This window comes from Phalacrocorax carbo, chromosome 13 (genome assembly GCF_963921805.1).
Source record: "Phalacrocorax carbo chromosome 13, bPhaCar2.1, whole genome shotgun sequence".
In the NCBI taxonomy this organism is placed as follows: Eukaryota; Metazoa; Chordata; class Aves; order Suliformes; family Phalacrocoracidae; genus Phalacrocorax; species Phalacrocorax carbo.
Window position 1 is genome coordinate 18,548,103 of NC_087525.1, and position 20,417 is coordinate 18,568,519.

The following is a 20,417-nucleotide window of genomic DNA, read 5'->3' on the forward strand; positions in this document are numbered from 1 at the left end:
GGTTCACAACTGTGGCAGGAGGAGACCTGTTTGTTCCCTGAGCAGGTGCAATAGAGGGTGCTATGATGTGCAGTTGCCAATGCCATGGCCCTAGTGAGATGCACCACTGGTTCGGGTTCACCACTGGTTCACTTCTCTGTAAAATTGCTGCCAGTTGAGACGGTAGCTTTTGTAACGCAAGAGCTGTGTGGAGACCACCAAACTCAATCAGAACCAGTCAGCTTCATTCTTAGCCAGCCTGAAGCTATTGCTGTATTCCAGCTCTTATTATTGCATGACAAGCACACATGGTAGGCATTCCTTTGGATGTTGGCTGTGCTGTACTGTTTATTCTTCTGTTTTGGGAAGCTGGATAAGACCTTGATTCTGTCCTCACTTCCGTACCTCTCATTAGGGTGCCTTTGAGACACTAGCTTTAGCCAATTAATTTCCAAAACGCGTATCTTCTTGGTGAGACACAAACACATTCCCTTTTGGGTGGCTGTAGGAAAATGCACAGTAGGACAGTGCGGCTGGTAGAGCTCTCTGCTCTTGCAATGTTTTTTGGCACATTTCTCAATATTGGTAACATCATCAGTGTCTTCCCCCTTGCCTAAAGCGTGCTGCTGGAATGGATTTGGGAAAGCTCTCAATTTCCATGGGTATAGAATCATAGAATGGTTTGGGCTGGAAGGGACCTTAAAGATCATGTAGTTCCACCCTCCCTGCCATGGGCAGGTGGTTCAGAGCTCCATCCAGCCTGACCTTGAACACTGCCAGGGATGGGGCATCCACAGCTTCTCTGGGCAACCTGTGCCAGTGCCTCACCACCCTCACGGTGAAGAATTTCTTCCTTATATCTAACCTAAATCTACCCTCTTTCTTAAAGCTACTACCCCTTGTCCTATCCCTACATGCCCTTGTAAACAATCCCTCTCTGGCTTTCCTGTACCCCTTCAGGTACTGGAAGGCTATAAGGTCTCCCTGGAGCTTTCTCTTCCCCAGGTTGAACCACCCCAACTCTCTGTCTTTCTTCATAGGAGAGGTGCTCCCAGCCCCCTGATCATCTTTGTGGCCTCCTCTGGACTCACTCCACCAGGTCCATGTCCTTTTTAAGTTGGGGACCCTGGAGCTGAATGCAGCTCTCTAGGTGAGGTCTCACGAGAGTAGAGTTAGAGGGGGAGAATCACCTTCCTCAACCTGTTGGTCACGCTTCTTTTGATGGTGCCCAGGAGATGGTTTCTGTATTCCTCCCAGGCTACATGTCCTTGCTTCCACCCACTGTAAGCTTCCTTTCTGTGTTTGAATTTGTCCAGGAGCTCCTTGTTCATCCATGCAGGCTTCCTGGCATTTTTGCCAGACTTTCTCTTTGTTGGGATGCATTGCTCCTGAGCTTGCAGGGGGTGATCCTTGAATATTAACCATCATTCTTGGCCCCCTTTTATCTCCAGGGCTTTATTCCATGGTACTCTACCGAGCAGATCTCTGAAGAGGCTGATGTCTGCTCTCCTGAAGTCCTGGGTAGTAACAGTTTGCTGTGTGCCCTCCTTGGTGTCCTAAGGATCTTGAACTCTACCCTTTCGTGGTCACCAGCTGCCCTTGAGCTTCACGTTGCCCAGCAGCCCCTCCTTGTTGGTTAGAACATGGTCCAGCATAGCACCTCTCCTCATTGGCTCCTCTATCACTTGGAAAAGGAGGTTATCATCAACGCATTCCCAGGAACCTCACGGATTGCTTATGCCCTGCTGTGTTGTCCCTCCAACAGATATCGGCGTAGCTGAAGTCCCCCAGGAAGACCAGGGTTTATGAATGTGAGGCTGCTCCTATCCATCTGTAGAGGGCCTTGTCCCCTCTGGCTTTGTGGTCGGGTGGCCTGTAGCAGGCCCCCACTACACTGTCACCTGTCCCTGCCCTCCCTTTAATCCTGACCCATAAGCCCTCAGTCAGCTCCTCATCCATCCCAAGGCAGATCTCCATGCACTCCAGCTAGTCACTGACATAGAGAGCGGCTCCCCAACCTTGTCTCTCCTGCCTGTCCTTCCAAAAGAGCCTTTTGCCTTCCATTCCAACACTCCAGTCATAGGAGCCATCCCACCACCACTTGGTGATGCCAATAGGATCACAGCCCTACAGGCATGCGCACATCTCTACCTCCTGTTGTTTATTCCCCGTGCTACGTGCGTTTGCGTAGAGGCATTTGTAGAGGTATAGTTTTTGGATCACAGGAAGACAAGTGGATGATGTTAGCAGACGGCAAGCCTTTGAAGTATGTTAGAATCAACTTCAGAGAGAAAGAAAATCCCTTCCCTGAGCTACAGATAAACAACAATGCTTTCAAACCTTCAGGAGGATCAAGGTGAAACTCAGTGAACAGCAATTGCAGAGAAGATGATCCTGCTTTGTGACAAGTGGCAAAAATACCTTCTTTCCTTTTTGTGCTCCCGTAACAAAGCAAAATAACAAAGTACTCTGAGATTGTTCTAGGAAAGGAACATAAAAAGCTCTTTATGTTAAATATCTTCATCTTAATAGATGTGGGTAGAATATATTTTAAAAGGGACAGAAATATCTTCTTGGAATTCTGAAATATCTTTGAAAGTTAGTGAAAAGAACTGAACTTGTCTGATCGTGTGTATGCATTTAACAGCATTTATTTGCTTATTTAGACCTGTAGGAGGCTGACAGCTTCCAGCTGATGTTTGTCACTCCCAGTGTAGTTGGCTTTGGCTGGGGGAGAGAGAATGGTACAGTCTCATTTCTCTTTTTCTTGTTAAAATATTCAGGAAAGAAGGAAAGTACTTCTAAACCATGTACCTGAAGTATGTTTCAGAAGGTAACTGTGCCCCCCTTTACCTAAGGAAAAGGCTGACTTGGGAAAATGAGTTGAAAGGCAATAGAAAGTGGCTGCAGAAGCGAAGGGACTGTAGGATTGTTCCCTCCAAGGTCCCTTTTTGGTTTTTCCAAGATTCAGAGTCTTGAAAGACAAAAGAGAAAAATAAAACACATTTTTTTCAGAGGAGGAAAGTATTTTTCAAAAGCAAGAATGTATTTACACGCTTTGAAGTGGTAGGTGGTGGATAAAGGCTGAAGGTCACTGGACAGGGTGTGTATTAACATGCCTTATGGGTTGCAAAGTCATGAATGGTAAATGAAGACTTATGTAAGAACCTGAAAAACAGATGTCCAAAATTCAAATGGGAACAATGAAGAAAAATTGATAGTTTTAAAAAACTATGATTTTTCAATATATTTGCTGATACATGAGGACTCTTGGGAGACCTCAAAGCAACTCTCCAGGTCACCTTTAACAAAAAGCTCACTGTATAGATAAGGCTATAAAAAAAAAAAAGTACCACACAGCATCATGTCCCATATGCAATACAAACGTGAGAACAAACTAGGAATTGAGAGGTGGTGGGTTTGGGTGGGGGAGGGAGATTTAAATGTGTCCTTCGGGAAAGAATCTGTGTAAAGAATTGAGAAGGAAATAAGATGGCAGCGGCAGCAGCCAGGATTTGCAGAGCTTTTCAGTCCTTTGTTTGGTTATCTTGCATAAGTGCTTTAGCCAGAGACTCTTTCAGTAGCTGCATGGGGCCAGCTTGGAACACAAACGTGCATGAATCCAAATGTAATTTCCCTGTTGTGCACATTCTGGCTGTGACAGCTCAAGTTATGAATGTAAAATAGCAGGGAAAAAAGTTCAGAAGATGGCCAGGCCTGAAATGTTAATAAGAGCTGACTTACCCAGAGCTTATGTGAGCTCAGCAAAGGTGCTGCCCAAATTTTAAGTCTAGCTGCTTTGGTCCTTCATTGTGGCGTGCCTTGGAAAAGAAGAAATACCCTGTTTCTCTGTGCGTCTAAGTGATTCAGTGTAATAGAAGCAACAAACATTAACTTCCACGTGAGATGCAAAGCAGGCAAAGGGCGTGATACTAATTCTCTGCTCCAGTTTGGGGTCAGTGCTGGCACACAGACTGAGTCGCCCATCAGTGGCTTCAATCTCTAGACATGAAGTACTGTACAGGGAACGATGGTGCCTTTTCCCCTTTCCGGCAGCTCTCTTTTCTGTGGGGCAGTAATCTGCAGCTTTCCCTAATTCGCAGTGCTCAAGAGGCATTTGTCTTTCCTCTGGGGAGGACTGGTGCAGAATAAGGGATTTCCTCCCCCCACATCTGTACGCTGCTTGCAGAAAGGGCACCTCATCGTGGCTGTGGGACATCTTGTCTCAGGGACTGTACAGGCAAGGAAGGGGCTTTTCTCACTTTCTATGTGTAACTTGCACAGCAAAGAGAAGCTGCAAAGTTTACAACTTTCCCTGCTTCTTCAATGTCAGATTTTCCTGGTCTGTCCTCTCTTTCTCTTTTTCCAACCTCCTTCCATCTCTTGTTACCATGGAGAATGAAATGCCAGTTCCATTCAAGTTGTCGGCTGAATAGGTTTTGAGGTTGATGGATGGTGAGAATCTCTTATCCCTCCTTCTCCAAACACCGCCCCTGCCTGGTTCTTGACGTTTCATTTGCCAGAGACTGGCAGTCAGCGAGAGGGAGCTGAAAAGGAGGCTGGCAGTGTCCTGCTGAGATGCTCTTTCAGTTCCGTGGATGAAATCAGCAGCCGTGAGAAGGTCTTAAGGACTTCGGTGCAGAGCCTTGTACTCAAGCTGGCTGAGGCATGAATGCTCACTTGAGTGCATGCTCCCACTTCCCCAAAGCACCCAGGGGAAGAAAGATTCATGTACGAGACTTGTTCCTGCTTATGACTGTGTTTCAAGGGGTGATGTAACCTCTGCAATGTAAGGGGAAAGGTAAGGAAGGAATGAATGAATACAACGCATGCTCCGGCATAGCCTGTACCTCTTGTATGTACTTCTTTTAGCCTTCATGTTAGCGTCACAAAACACAAGAAGTGGAATTTCTTTGCTGCAGTCCGACTTGCATGGTTTCCTGGCTGCGATGCTGAACTTAGCAGGAGAGTCTGTGGTTAGTGGGATTCTAACAGTCCCTGTATGCACTGGTTGCATCCACACGGTATTGCTAGCGCAGTGTCAAAACAGCCTTCTGAATAAGGTACCTTTTAATAACAAATGTGTGGAATTGCAGATCTTGACAGGCCCAGGGTTGAAATGTGATGTTGAAGATACTGCTGAAGTGCATGAAATGGAGCTACAAAGCAGAAAAATCAAAGCAATAGCACTGTAAAAATTACACAGAAAATATTTCTCTGTTGTGATTTATTACTTTTTATGCTAGATAACTACGGCTTAAGAAGGGATCAGGAGAATTTTCCGCTTATGCTGAAAGGCTTAAGCTTGTCCTTTTTACTGGAGGAGTTGTTTTGACTGATGACCACTTAACAGAGCTTGGGAGAAGTGAATACCTGGCATTGTTTGATAGGTATTCACTTCTGGAAGTAATGGTTAGTAAATCTTATTATTTTAGAATTTAAATTCATGCATTTTTTCCAGCTAGAAGCATTCCATGAACACTTACTTGTTGGGAGGGGGAAAATATTTTTGTGGGCTTTCTGCTAAAACCCTCTGTGTGAGGACTGTACCAGCATAGGAATTAATACTGGTGGTATACTTTAGTGGGTGGCATTTCAATTTGTTTAAGGTCCTATGTGGAAATTTGTCCTGGGTGCTTTTGAAAATCTGTGCTTGATAAGTGATTGTGAACTCTTCCTTTCAGTACGTCTTTTCAGAGCATTGCACTGATAAATATTTCCACACCTTCTATATGTTCCTAAACTTGCTAAATAAATACCTCTTTCTACACTACCACCAATAGCTTTTTCATCTGTTTTAGCTCCTCAAGAGTTCACTTTCCATGTGATGCTTTATGTCTCGTTTGTTGTTGAATTGTTGTCTCCCTGCTGGAGTTTTCCTACTGTGCGGTCACTTTTCCTGTTGTGCAAGCCACTTCCAAAATGCTAATATGTTAGCTGTTTGGCCGCTGGTGTCTTAGAAGGGGATTTTTCATTCCTGCATCAGAAAGGCAGGTGTGTTTGTCAATACGTACAAAATAGAGATATATGTATATGAAATATGTGTGAGTTACCATCCCATTCTTTAATTAGTTTATTGTAAAGGTTCTAGGAGTATTTTTGTCCCCAAAGCTAGGGGTTCCCTGGAGGGATGCACACCTAGTAGACCTGATCACCCGTGACTTTTAGTCATATGAGGTAATGTGCAGGACTCTGATTTCCTAGTTTGAACCTGGTTGGCTAGAGTACTGCGAGAAATGCAGATTTTTTCAAAAATCCACCACTGAAGCAGCTTCTTTTTACTGTAAATACATCACCCATGTCAGATGGAGTTGAGAGAAAGTGATACAGGAAAGAAAAAAGGGGGGGAGGTCCATTGGGTACAGAATGATACTGTAGTTTGGGATTAGTTTCCTAACAGGCACTCAGCTTCGTGTTACTGTTTGTGAGGGGTAGGGGAAAGGGTGACCATCTGTTTTAACATAGTGATTTTGAGGGAGCTGAAACAGCATCAGCATCAAGGCTTGCACATGTATTTCCATTTATTCAGTTAACCTGCTGAGGTTTTTGATTTAGATACTACCTTCTCTATGAAAAAAACATACTCCTACCTGCTTTTTAGTGTGCATGAGATGAAATCCCCAATCTTTCTCTCCCACTCGGTTTGTGAGGATTGTTACAGTAATAGTTTTAGAGGTTGACAAAAGTTTTTATGGTTTTTTCTGACAGGTTTTAGCTTCTGAAAAAAGATCTTCTGGTTTTTGACATGGATATATTTAGATTCATTTTGCCCTCTGACATGCCTCTTTCTCTTCCCCCCATGAAGCTTGACCTTTACTTGATTGGGGTTTTTCTTTATTATTTTTATGTTTTCTCTAATGAGAATTAGACTGACTTAATAACAGCAACAACAATAAATTTCATTATTAGGACACATTTGTTAGCTTCTCTGCTTCTTTCCATCTGGTCTTTGGATAAATTATTCTTGGAAAATTTCTTAATGTCCCACTCATTTAGATTCAGAGGTGCAAAATACTGGTCTGGTAACTGCTTCTCTGTAAACTGTCACTCTAACATTTCACAGGTTAAGATTTTAATGAATATACTGTGGTCAGTACTATTAACCACCAATGGAGAGGTTTTTTTTCTTTATAATACCTAGAAATATCTCTTGGTTTCAGGCATTGGTGCTTAGGTGGTGGCCACTATAACCCAGTGATCCTTCCTGGTACATACTGTTCTCTTACAGTGTTTTTTCTGCTGTTCTGAAGGTTGACTGCTGCTGGTGTGGTTTATTAGTATACTACTGTCTAGATTTCTCTAGAGAGGCAAAATGCCATGAATTCCCCAGCTATGGAAATCCTAAAGATTTTACCCTTTGCCTTAGGTTTTGATTATGGAGTTTAGTTCTCATATTCGTTCTTTCTTGAATTCACTCTTTCTGAATTCTGCAATAGTCCAGCACACCAGAGACCTTTATATTGTGCAAAATGCAAACACCCAAATGTGTTGCGATTTAATGTAAACTATTTATTGAAAGCCAAGCTTTCTGAATCTGTGCTCTTTCTGAAATATCTTCCCCAAGCCTCAAAAATAAGTTGGATTTGGAAATGCAGCAAAATTAAGGAATTCCAGAGTGGCGGTGTTGTCCTCTGCCTTTGGACTCCGTAACCTCCCATCACTGAATTTGTTCAGCTTTCCATAGCCTCTGTTGCAATAACGCATCGCAGATCCTGAGGCGTGTCGCGTAGCACAGGAGACCTTGGATGCAGGCAGTCCGTCATGCACGTGTGCCTGGAGTCTTCGAGCCCAGGAGTTCATGTTATGCATAAACGGTATTTTAGGACAAAAAAATAGCAGTATGAGAAACATCAGCAGATTGTGATACCATCTCCAGCAACTAGGGGGGCTGAAGATCACCTTACTGACGTGCCTGCTGTGGTGGAGAGGAATGGAATAATTCTGTATTGCTGATTAAGCCCATGCAACAGATTGCTAGCTAACTTCTTGTTTGATATGTTTAAATGACATCTCAGTTAATGCTACAGCTAGTTGGAAGACAGTAAAATAAATTCGTTAAATGTGTTATTCTAACTTTCTTGTTATCTGTCATTATATCATCTTTGACAAAGAGTGCTCAATCATGTAGAGAACTTACTAATGCTGCCTTAAAATGTTGGTCTAATGAATAGTTACACTAAGACTAGGAAAATTTGCTGGATAATTTGGCTGTTCTTCATCTGGTCATTATTGTAACCTCTATTTTTTGTCTTTTGTTCTTTCATTTCACTCAAGTTGTCCCTTAGTGGAAATTAGGGTACCTAAATTATTTTCCATATTTTCCCAGCATTATCTGGGTCTTTTATCTGTCTGTCCCTTTTCTCCTACTGCTTACCTCTTCTATAAATGTGTTGGTTGCTCCCTGCAGTCTTTTCCTGCTGTACTTTTTTCCTCTGCTACCGTTATTTTTCCCCCCTCCTTTCTCATCTGAACAGTAGCCACTTGTCATTTTTTTATCTCGCCCTAAAGCCTTCTGGCTGCTATTTACGTACAGGCAGCTGGAGGAAGATCCAGCTCTAAACCTCCCTCAGTTTGCTAGATGTTTTACTTCACCTTTTCCTCAGTGATCAGTGCCTGAGTTTCTGTTCAGAGCTTTCTCAGCCCATGCAGCATGGAGCTGACCTCCTTCGCTTCAGCTCCGCTCCGCTCCTGTCCCTGCTGCCCAGTGTCCCTGAGGCCCTGGTGCCACGGTGAGGATGGGCAAAGCTTTGTTCCCTGCAGCTGGGGAAAAAGCCCCAGGAGCAGCAGGCGGAAGCCGTCTGTCCAAAGATTTATGAAGACAGCTCTCCACTGATTTGTACTTTGCAAGTTACCTCAATAACCTTAAAGTCTGAAAAATTAATTTTAGTTTAGCTTTTGCCAAGGCTTCCTACCAGCTCTGGTCAAGTGAGGTTTTAAGCCCTTCTGTTTAGGCAGGTCTATATGCAAAGGACAAGCGTTGTCCTCTCCAGTTGCTCTTTCTCCTATCTGAAGTGTCATTTACTGGAATCTCTCTACTTTTTGCCTCTTGTAAAATCTAAACTGAATTACAGGCATAAAATTATATCAGCTGGTTGAGTGTGTGAGGAATGAGAGGCAGTGGGGGTTTTGATGGCTATACCCACAGCCAGAATATTAAAATCTATGGTATCAGGTATCTAAGCTATTTTCTAGTGTATTGACAGCACTGATTGTATAAAAAGTTTCCAGCTGAGGCAAAATGTGTTTCTGTGCTAGGTCAGCACACCAGGTGATCATTTCCCCTCACCTGGCAGAGCTGCTGTTCCACAAACTGTGTGGCTGCTAGTTAAGACTCAGATGTGCAGTAACACTGTTTATTAGGGAGGGGAAGATTTAGATAATTGCTAAATACTTGTGATGGTTTGACTGGAAAAAATGTGGCAATTTCAGGCACTCTACATTTGCTTTTGCCTCTAATCCTTGTCCAAGTCACTCTGTTGTACCTGGCACACTTCATACTTAAAATTACCTTGCTTGGTGTCTGAGACTGATTTTCTGCCTGATTTTTTTTTTGTGCCTAAACATCATGCACATAGTATTGGTGTATGCATTATCTACAGATGTAGAGCATTGAACTCTCAGAGCTGGGATTTTTTGTTTATTTTACATTTTGCATAGTAACTGAAGTTCCTGTTGTCTTGTCATAACCCAAATTTGGAACACAAAATCAAAATGAAAAACTGTTGAAATATAGCACAGGAAGCATGACAAGAAGTAGTATTAATCTCTTTAATGTAAACAGTATTCCCTCTAACCTTGGATTTCTGAACAGGCATTTGACGTCAATTTACCATAAAGACTGGAAATAGCAGACTAATGCAGGATGGAGTCAAATTTGGGTGCAACATGAGGGATACCCCTTTCAATTGGATGGATTTGTGTAGCGTATGCCTCAAGGCCAGCTGATGGCAATTTCAGATTTGTCCCTGTGAAATTCAGTCTTGTTCCAGATCTGTAGCACTTGATACCAATACATCCCAATACACCCAGTCTGGTTATCTTTTATTGGCTCTCTATTGCTCTTCTCCAGCTGTGATATTGGATTTCTGTTCAGTAGAGAAAAAAGGTAGGAGAGAAGCAGGGGAAGGAATATCTGAAAGTGGTACTTGCTTCTGTTTTAAATAAAAGTTAACATTTTTTGCAGCAGAGAGATGCTGTAGAAAAAAAAAGGAGGGCACAGCAGGGAGAGCTTTTGAAAATACTGCTTGTATTTCACTGTTGTTCAGGGTTTTGACTCCTAGAAAATATTCAAAGTTTGGTACCATTTTACAGTTTAAAAGTCTAGATGGAAATATCCGGTAATCTCAGTTGCATAGTGGTTCTTGAGATTTAGGACTAGAGACAGACAGACAGACACACAGAGACTCACTCTCACACACTCTCTGTGGTCTAATGGACTAGGACGTTCTCTAGCCAGCCTCTGTATCCCCTGCCTTCCGCTCTAGTTTCTATAATAAAGATCCTGTTTTGTGAAAGGTGATCTCAGACTATGCTTCTGCTGGAAAGGTCAGTGTTGCTCTGGTCTGCCTCAGTTGTGGTATTTCTGTCTTGCTTCAGTTCCTGCAGTCAGGCAGCTGTAGGGTGCATTCGATCAGCTCATAAATCTGACCGACTGATAATTTTCTGGTGATTAGGTATTTGGATCAGTGTGCTATGAATAGGCAGGGATGTGGGTCCACCTTTTTTGCTGGTAGCCACTAAGGCTGGTCTATGCTGCATGTGGAAGCGTACCCTGAAGCTGTTAACCCTTCTCTGTAATATGCTTTTGGATAACTGACTGAGCAATATTATGTTGCAGATGAGTACAGGACAAGCTGTAGTTTCTTCCATAAGCAGTATCTCATTGCAGTATAATAGCTGCGTATGTGTGAGTTGTGATGTCCTCTTACGCAGGGCTTTTCAGTCTCCGTTGGGCTGAGTATCATCTGCAGGGAGAACCTCAGCTCTGGGCCAAGCTAGTGTGGGCGTACGTGGAAACACACTTCTGTTCCATCCTCCCCAGTCGTCTTCTCTCATGTTTGCTCTCTTTTGGGCCTTACCCCATAGGTCCGGTTACCTCTTCCTTGTTTCCTGGGGCCTTAAACTTGTGTTCCCATCTGTGCTTTGCAACCCCACAAGTCAGGCATTGTGTAAGGTTAATCACAAACACCAAACCTGTGCTCCCATGCCTCATCCTGTGGTCCCTCCGCTCCTGCCAATACACAGAACAGTGTATTTGCAACCTCAGTCAAAAGACATCAGCTGGCTTGGCAGCGGAGCTGGCCCCACCGTTCAGGTGAGAACCAACAGGATGCCATCAGGAGTTGCTGTCAAGTGCTAACTTGGAAATTGTTTTTGAGGTTCTCTGCTTTGGCAGTTGATCTTCAGAGACAGTATGGACCTTTTATTGCCTTCATCCAAATGTGCTTTTTCTTGATTGATGGGGAAGGGGTTTATACAGCAGAGGAGGTGGCTTCTAGTCCCATCTTCCCATTTCCATATTTTATCTAAAATTGCTTCAGTTGTTTAAAGTGTGTGGGTTTGTTACTCTGGATCATGGATATAAATAGATGCCCGTAGCATGAGGCCTTATCAGCTGTGAGCAGCTGTACTTGCATTTTCATTTCAAATCTAGGTATCTAAAGTGCAGATGAAGAGCAAAACTTGGTTTTCTGGAAGGTAAAACTTTTAAATTCTTTGGAATTTGTTGAAAGTTATTGCCTCTGTGCTTAAAGTAAGCCTGCATTAGCCTTTTTGGGGCAGGTGGTTACTTACTTGTTGAAGCTTAGAGTTAAGGTTCAGGGTGGTGAGTATTAAAGTCTCTAATGGTTTGGTTTTTAAATGCTATGTATGTATGGACAATCATGCTTAATGAACGGTATTACTTGCATATATCAGAATATCAGACAGCCTAAAGTCAAGTCGGATTTCCTTGAGAGTAACAACTTTATACTCCTCAGAAGTGGCTCTTGGATAATGCCTGAGGATGTTGGGAAGTGAAGAGGTATACACACAGGCAAAACTTTAGGGGACAGGATTTCAAACGTTGTCCATACAGGAATCCCAGGCTCAGACCTGGAAACCAGTACACAGGATTTTGTGTGGCTCAGACCCTGAGGTAATTCACCTGCTGAGCCTTCATCAGCTTTGTTCAGAGCCACTGCTGATGTCCCTGGTTCGTGCTCCCAGAACATGCGATGCTGGGAAGGTGGCTTTGGAGGATCTGGAAGAGCATTCAGGAGCCAGCTGCGGTCCACAACTTGCAGATTTGGGCTGAAGCGCTGGCTCCACAAGACTGAGGGCCATGGAGCTGATGATAGCAGCAGTTCCAGGAGGGATAACTGGTGAAAGAGTACCATATCATATGTACTGTGATCCCTTCTGCTTTGGGAGATGTGTCAGATGGGCTTTCTTATGGGGCTGACTCTGTACCCCAGCTAAGGTCTTCCCAGAACCTGGAGCACTGCAAAGCATGGTGCAAAGACACTGGGCATTCGCCTCTGTGCAGCAGGGTTTGTGTGCTCAGGTTTATCCCGTTATCTGGCTATTCACATCTCCCACTATCCTGGGCAGTGGGAAGCTTAGTTTGTTAATGCCTGGTTGAACGCTGTATCAAGTCGTGTCTGACCAAGCTAAGAATAAAGTGGTTAGTTCAGATGTTTTCTCCTGGGATGCTCAAAGTTCAGAACATCTATGGAAGAGGTTGAGAGGGCAGGTAATCCTGTACCTGACTCTGCTTCTAGACCCATCTACCCTTGAATAATGACTTTCTTCCTAAAACAAATGTACTCACTTTCGGGTATCTTTTATCTCTGTAGTAAGGATGGCAAAGGTGCTTCTTTTTTTTCCAGTTCCAGGAAAGCCTGTAGACCTGTGTGGTTTGCATGCGCTAAGAAATTTCACAGCGGGGGTATTTTATGAAGAAGAAAAAAAAAAAAAAGCAAGTGTCAGGTTTTTTGCCCTTACACATTATGTTGCCAAATTATGAAAAGGTGTCCAAAAGGCGGTGTGCATGAATATGCTACTTACCGTAATGTCACCTCCTGCAGGAAGCAATGCTAATATTTACTTGTATTTGCTCTGAAGGGGTAGAAGAGTATTGTTCTCTCCTTGGGCTTTGGTAGTCTACAGAGAAGAAATTAACTGCATTTGTTAGTTGTAAAATCTGTTGCCGTCTTATATCGAAGTTTTCATTTCCTGCACCTGGTTTTGCAGCGTTTGTTATGCTGGGTCTTCAATAGTGTGGTGTCGTGCAAGACATCTTTGCTCACCTAGGAGAGTACCTCACTGTGCACTGGTTTTCTCCTTTCAGCTGGAAATCTGTGGTCTTCCTAGTCCTTGGTTTAGCCTTTATGCTTAACAGGTACAGTAAAGTGTAACAGACCGAGCAACAGCACATGGATGAGCTGCCTCTTTCCTTCAGGAGCTTGTGACCAGAGGCTAGTCAAAGTAACACTTGATAATTTTTATTTACCCAAGAAGAAGGAGGAAAATGAAAAAATCTGGCTGGAAAAGATAAGACCAGTATGCCTAACTTGTAAGGCATACAAGTTTCTTCTTTAATCTTTTTATTTTATTTGCAACTTCAGTTAATTTCTAGTCAGTTCAGTTATTACTGTTCCGGGCTGAAGGAATCACTAAAATCAGCACTACTTTCATTTCCTGAGCTGAAAACTGCAGTAGTTCAGGAACTGAAGTGAATCAGACACTGTGGATGGAGAATATTTTCATTTTGGAAAATACTGCTGTCTTACACTGTCAGATACACATATTTATAGAAAACTACTTTTCTCTCCCCAGGTTCATGGTGTTTTCACTCGGTCTCTGTCTGGTACAACATACCTCTTTCTCAGACTTCTTGAGGTAAGGAAGAATTGATGCAAAGGATAATTTTGGCCTGGGCAGCATGGTAGACAGAGAGACTGGGAGAAAATTCATAATTTGTGGCTCTTTGGTTCAGTGTGTTGATGAAACGCCTAAGAAACAAGTCTTAGATGTCTTGGGAAGTTAATCTTATATCTACATTATTACAATTTAATACTTTATGCTTTCTTGATTGTGTTAGTTACAAAATGCCATAAAGTACAAGTAACCAGCTGAAGCTGAGTAGTGATTCATCAGGTTTTCAGGCCTGAAAGGTGTGTACTCCTTGAGGTGATTTCCACGCCTGCCCCCCACCCCAGTAGTGGCACTGAGCTAGAAAAGCATTAGAATCTGTGCTGGGCATCTAGTCTAAAGCACTGTATAAGAGTATTATAGTGAAGTACATCAACATTTACATATATTTACAGATGGAAAGACTGAGATACAGAATGAAAATTAAAAGTTAACATGTCTGGCTCTTGGACAAGATCTGCTGGGTAGGAAAGGATGTAATGTCCTCATGTATGGCATAGCTATTAGTATGTTAGGTCTGAGGTTATTCTACGTTATACTTTTTAGCATTTCTGTTTTGTCTAATGTGCTCTTCAAAGATTGACTTTTTGTACCAAAATTATTCAACGAGTGGGGGTATGAAGATGAAGTAGTAACGTTCTCCAGAGTGCACCACTAGTTCTTTTTCTCACTAGCTTGATGTACATTCAAAAGCAGAAATGTTTATTTTGCTTCAAGTGACTCTATCCTCCAGAGCTCAGTGAGATGATCGTGCACAAGATAGGGGGCTGTCACAAGAGCTCTCCAATGGGTTGCTTTGATGTTGGGAGCTGGAGCCAACTCTAGAGTGTCAGAACAACAGATTTAATTTCTCAGCATCGTCCTCTGGGAACAGTGGTAATAAGAGATGACTTCTTGTCTCCCAAGTATTCCTTCAAGCATGCATCCCTGCTAGCCCCTCATCAGCTGCTATGCTGGGTGCTCTCTGGCACCTGAAAGTATGCATCTTCCAGCCCTTTGAAAAGTGCCCGTTTCATGTTTGTGTGCCTCTCCAGTTAATAAAGTTGTTTTGAAAGGGGGAATTTAGAAAGTAAGAGTGGTCGTGCTTCTGGGTTTGGTTTAAGTGCAGCTCTTTTGTGTTTAATGTGTGTACCTGTTTCTGGGCTGGGGCTAGTCACTGAAATGTGGTTCTTGAAACCCAGGAGTGTTGTATCACCTAGGACAGGTATTGCAGAGATCACTGTGATTCAGCTGATATGGTTTTAGAGCAGGGCAAGGGTATCTATGTTAAATTTCAAAGTTTTATCTTAAACCTGATGTCGCTTTTCAGCAGGAATAGACTCTAATCTTCTTGTTATCATGCTCTAGGGGAGTTACAGGGACAGTAACATCTGTGCTTGCTGTATAAGGCTGACTGCTGTTTCAGGAGCCAGTCTGTGCTTTATCCAGTGTCTCTTCATAATGGCGCAGAGATTACAGGCCCTGCACCTTCCTGCAGGAGGCCTCACAGGAGGCACTAACTACTGGCATTGCAACATGTGGGCCTTGGGGCTCCATCACTTCCCATTGACTTGTGAATACTCCTGAGATCCAGAACACTCCAGAAGAGATAGGAGGCATGCTGGTTGCAAGTGAGGGGAAGCCAGTAGTCAGCCAAACCCTAAGCTTGGTAGGTGGGCATAGATGACTGAAGAGGTTGAACCATGGCTTTAATGAATGGATATTCTGCTTCTGAGAGTATCTTGGACATCCTCCAGCCTCGACCTTCCCACAGAATCACCATGTTGGGAGGAAGGGAGTATGATTTCCCTTCACTATCTCCATCTTTGTTTCTGTAATCCTTCCTTTCTTTTTGTTTATAATTGTTCTTTAAAGAAATAACATAAAACTCCCTTACATATTTTCATAATTTTAACTAAACAAAAGGGAGGTGCATAGGAGCCTCATTCATCACCTTTTGTCACCACTCTTGATTTGACATCTGAGACTACAGAGAAACTTTGGCAAGTGTGATGATTTCCCGTGTGGGGGTAATAAGAGAGAAAAAAGCTGTCAGTTGAAAACAGCAGGAGCTGCATTAGCAAATATAAATTAAACAGATGGCTAAGATACTGCAGCTGTCGCATAGAAGCTCCAGGAAGATCTTTAGCTTAGAGCTGCGGGAGGCTGTTTTAAAAGGAAAGCTGAAAACAACAACGAAGCAAACTTTAGCATGACGAAAGAGACAATAGAGCCATTCAGATGATTATATGAAACTTATCCAGCACTGGTTTGGTTTTTTTTTTTACCTTCTCAAATCTTAGGACTCTAAAATTAATTCAGGACCAGGTATTATAAGATTGCATTACAGATTTTCATATCGTGGGTTTGTCTGCTGGTTTAGAGGTACTCTTCTGAACTTCAGTGTGAGGCTCTGGAAAGTGGGGAGAAGTGTGACACATTGCACAATTTTGATCTTCAACTGCTTGTTTTACAGCTGTTTCAAGAAAAACTTCATATGAAAGAATTGTTTATAAATAAAATGTTTGTGGAAAAGCGGTGTTAAAAGTGTCAACATTTTGGTGGAGGAAGCACCTGCATTTAAAGTGTCTTGCATGTTCAGTCTTAAGGTAACATTTTTCAGCTGAAAAGTGATAAAACTACATCCAAGTATGTATGTTATTTTAAAATACAGACATATGTTAAAACAAGGACAAATTGGAATTTTAGTGCTGTTTCTCGGAGGTCAAAAGGCAATTAATTTTCTAAACATTGTGTCCATAATGTATTTTCCTCAATTAGGACTGATTGTTTGTCATAGAGACCTTGTGCGTAAGCAGAGACTGTTATGCTGCTTTCATGGTTAGGTGAAGATGTGAATTATGAAGTAGGTGCAGCTGCGTTTGAAGCCTGTGTTGTACATTCAAAGAAATAGTGTGCATAAATGAATTCCTAGACAGGCTGATCGATTTCCCAGATTTCTGCTTTGTCTGTTTGCTTTTTTTATTGCGAAATTTTTCATGTATTTATGGTTGACTTTTTAAACCATACTTAATATGCAAGAAAATCTGCATTTTTATTCTACTGCAGCTCTTTGTGCAAAATTAGTATATTTTCAATTCTGCATATTTTTTCCAAATGGTGTTGTTCCTTTGCAATAAATATCTTTAGGTGCAGTTAGATCTGATTCTAAATTTCATCTGTACGTTACGATTTGAGAACTACAAACCTACATATCAAAAAATTAAATCTGTTGTTCCTTCTTTATTTGTCCTTCTTCCCATCATCCCCATAAAGTTTGAGTATATTAGCCCTAGCATGCTGTGAAAGTCAGTGAACCACCATTCTGTTAGAGCTAGGAAGTTCATCATTGGGATGTAAATGCTCTTTACTGGCTAAATATTTAACCTGTCCTAGACTTTTTCCTGATCTTAGTGGTTCAGGACACAAATCATGAAGGGCATAAAAGGTCAAAAACAACAGCTTGAGTTTATTTGTGTGAGCTTGTTGAGAACACGTAGCCTCAGTCTCCCCATACCATTCAGGGTGCTTCAGCTGTCTCTCTGAGTAGAAGTGAGCTCCTCATCATTTAACTGTGCATTTCTTCTCTGGTTGCAGCTTTGTGCTTCACTGTAGAGCAGAACAGCTGATCATGCCGAGTAATTGTTGTTCCTGTGCTTTAAATTTCATTTCTACCCCTGCAGAAACTTTGGAGCAGTTATAAATTCCAGATAACTAAGAGGAAAAAAGCCTCAGCCTGAGTGTATGCCTTTTCTTCCATTTTTGCTTGAGAGAAAAAAAGTTGGCCTTGAAGTGTACTTGAACTTGAGAATGATAAGTGTGGGGTATCTTTGTCAGTGATGGAGGGATGTTTCAGAGTAGGTGACCTTCCACTGGGAAGCCTGACCTCAGCCTCCACAAATTTGCTCCTAGACTTTTGCTCCAATGCCTTAGCTAAACTTCACTGCCATGAAGTGCTCAGCAAGAGAGCGGTTTTGTGTAGGCAGGACCCAGGGCATGCAGAAGGATTATGCGCTGAACCCTGCAAATTCCCTGTGAGAACTCTTCCTGGGAAGAAACCAAGGGATCAGTCAGTGTCATCAGAGCCTGAAGAGAGACGACAGCTAAGAAGGGATGAGAAGGAGCTAAAGCAGAGGAGTGCGATGGGAAGAAATAGAGGGGCAAGATAGCCGTGCATTTAAAGGTGGTTAACCTTAAATTTTCTGCTGAGTATCCCAAAGGCAAGAATGAACTTTTCCAGATAGAAATGTAGTAACTGTCTAAGGGCCATATTCTGTCCTTGATCTTCATCCAAACCTTCTGTCTGCATGAAACCTACTCAAAAACCATCCGTCCAGTGCAGAATGCCGTGGAGGATGGAAGGGTTTCATGGTTGCTACGCTGTACGTACAACAAATTAAGTGCTGTCTGGCTATGGCACAGAGCCAGCAGGGAAAATGCCTTTGTAGTTTTTGAAAGAAGGCTGTGATGTAAATTTTCATGTTATAGGAAGTGTTAATATCTCATTGATTAGGAACAGCTGCTTACATGCAAAATGTATGCTAGTGGAAAAAGGAAACATAATCCAGCTTTTTTTGGTGCTCTCGTGACAAGCAAGTGCCTCTTAATTGGAAGCAAGAAAGCCCAGCCTTTTGGTACTATACCTTTGGTCTATAGCTTAGCCAATCTGCAAAAAGATTTCATGTATTTCATCTCTTATTTGAACCTTGTTCTTTTTCAGCCTAGTCCACAACTGTCAAGCCTGGTTTTTAGGTCAGTGCTTCTCTTCGTGCTATATGGACAGGTACATCAGTGACTGAGAGAACATGTAAAAATTATAAATTACTGCTTGTTATTATGCTTATCGTTCCAGAGGTCACATTAATAATTCTTAGGTATACAAAACAGCGCATCAGGTAGTCCTGGTATGTGGGCTGCATATTCTACAGTGCTAGGTCGGTAAATAATAGGTTACTGATTAATTTACAGTAGCTAGTCTTTTTCTAATTTGTCTCAATAGCAGATAAGATTGAGTTTCATGTTCAGTTTTGCTTCAAAGCAGATTCAGCTTTACTTCTCAGTGGAAAGCAACTGAATACACTTACTTTTTGGTAATGAAACCATCTTTCATGTGGAAAACAAATTTTCCATATTGCTCAGTTAGGATACTTCTCTTAACTATGGCAATTTCTGTCTTTGGATTTTGCGCTCCGTTCCAGATTCAAGCATGTCTGATCCAAATCAGCTTGTGGGAAAATGTTTCACCAATTTGTAACTCACCACAGATTTGAAACATGGTTCTGCCAAAGTGTTATGGTGCATAGCGTTCGTGCTGTGGTGTTAGAAAATCGTGTGCTACTGCAGGTGGACATGGAGAGACACCCTTCTAAAATAAATACAGGTATCTCTTGGAGAAAAGCCTTCCCGAGTTGAGACAGATGAGTTTCCTTTCCCTGTGTAAGCAAGCCCTTAGGTGATGAGATTTGCTACAGACTTCTAGCAAGATGTGGAAAGGTCTACTACCCCAAGCAGTTCAGAGTAAGGCTAAACATGACTAGAAAAAAAATTGCAAGCAGTCATTTGGTAACCTGGCATGATGGTGCCTTTCCACCTTTGTTAGGAGAAAAATAGCAATTGGATGTTTGACGTCGTTTCAAACCTGAGTGAGAAAACTGGGGTCTTGGATAGAAAATAATGATAATAGCACAGTTAAAAATGACTGTCACGTGAACTAGTTTCTTTACCACAGTCTGTGTTCTTTGCAGTTGTATAAGTAGTTTCTAGGCATTCATTCTAGTGCTGTTAATATTCTGCATTTTTTTTTATTTGGCAGAACATATCTGATCAAGGCTTTCTCTTAATTGTCTTTATTCCTTTAGCTTCTTGCTTCTTAACAGCACAAAAAGACCCAACAATTATTTTTGTATAAGATAGTAAAGTCAAATGCATTTGCTGCTAAAGGGATATCTTTCCAGAGGGCTCTGTTGCTTCTAGCTCATTCATGTGAATAAATGAATGCAGAGGCTCGGTAATGTGAAAGTAGTAAATACACATCCTTCATTTGCAGTCTCCAAAATGTGTTGGTCAGAGCTACCCTTTGGGGTTTTGCCAGCATAACTGTGTTTTGTTAAGATCCTCCAGAAATCACCCTTCGCTGATATACAGTGTTCTATGCTAGATTCAGTTAGATACCAGCAAAAATGTGCTTCTGCCAGTATAGCTTGTTTTTTCAGGGAACTGGTATTAGCTGTTCTGGCAAAATAACTTTTTTGCCTGTGTAAACCACATCTCAACTAGGCAGATTTGCTAGTATAGCTATTTTAGCAAAGCCTTTCTACAGTAGAAAAGACCTTATTGATAATACTGTGAGGTTCCCACAGTAGATGAAAGGCACAATACAAAGGGCTTTACAAACATGAATTAAGCTTCACAACACCCCTGTAAAATAAATCATCCTTCTAGCTTGCCAATGTTTAGTTTCTTTTAATATGAGATGTTTTGTGGGGATGAGAAGGATGGTTAGAAGATTCGGAATTGGGGGAATTAATGTCTGGTAGCATTGATAA

The 20,417-nt window shown here is 42.1% G+C and overlaps 1 protein-coding gene across 2 annotated transcripts in view; it reads left to right on the plus strand.

Annotated features, from left to right (window-relative positions):
- Positions 1–20,417, plus strand: part of NDST2 (N-deacetylase and N-sulfotransferase 2) — a 136,558-nt gene that overhangs the window by 40,926 nt on the left and 75,215 nt on the right. For both annotated transcript variants that reach the window (XM_064464971.1, XM_064464972.1), the window contains exon 2: positions 13,798–13,860. The gene's annotated coding sequence lies outside the window, so the exon portion shown is untranslated. The remainder of the gene's footprint in view (positions 1–13,797; positions 13,861–20,417) is intronic.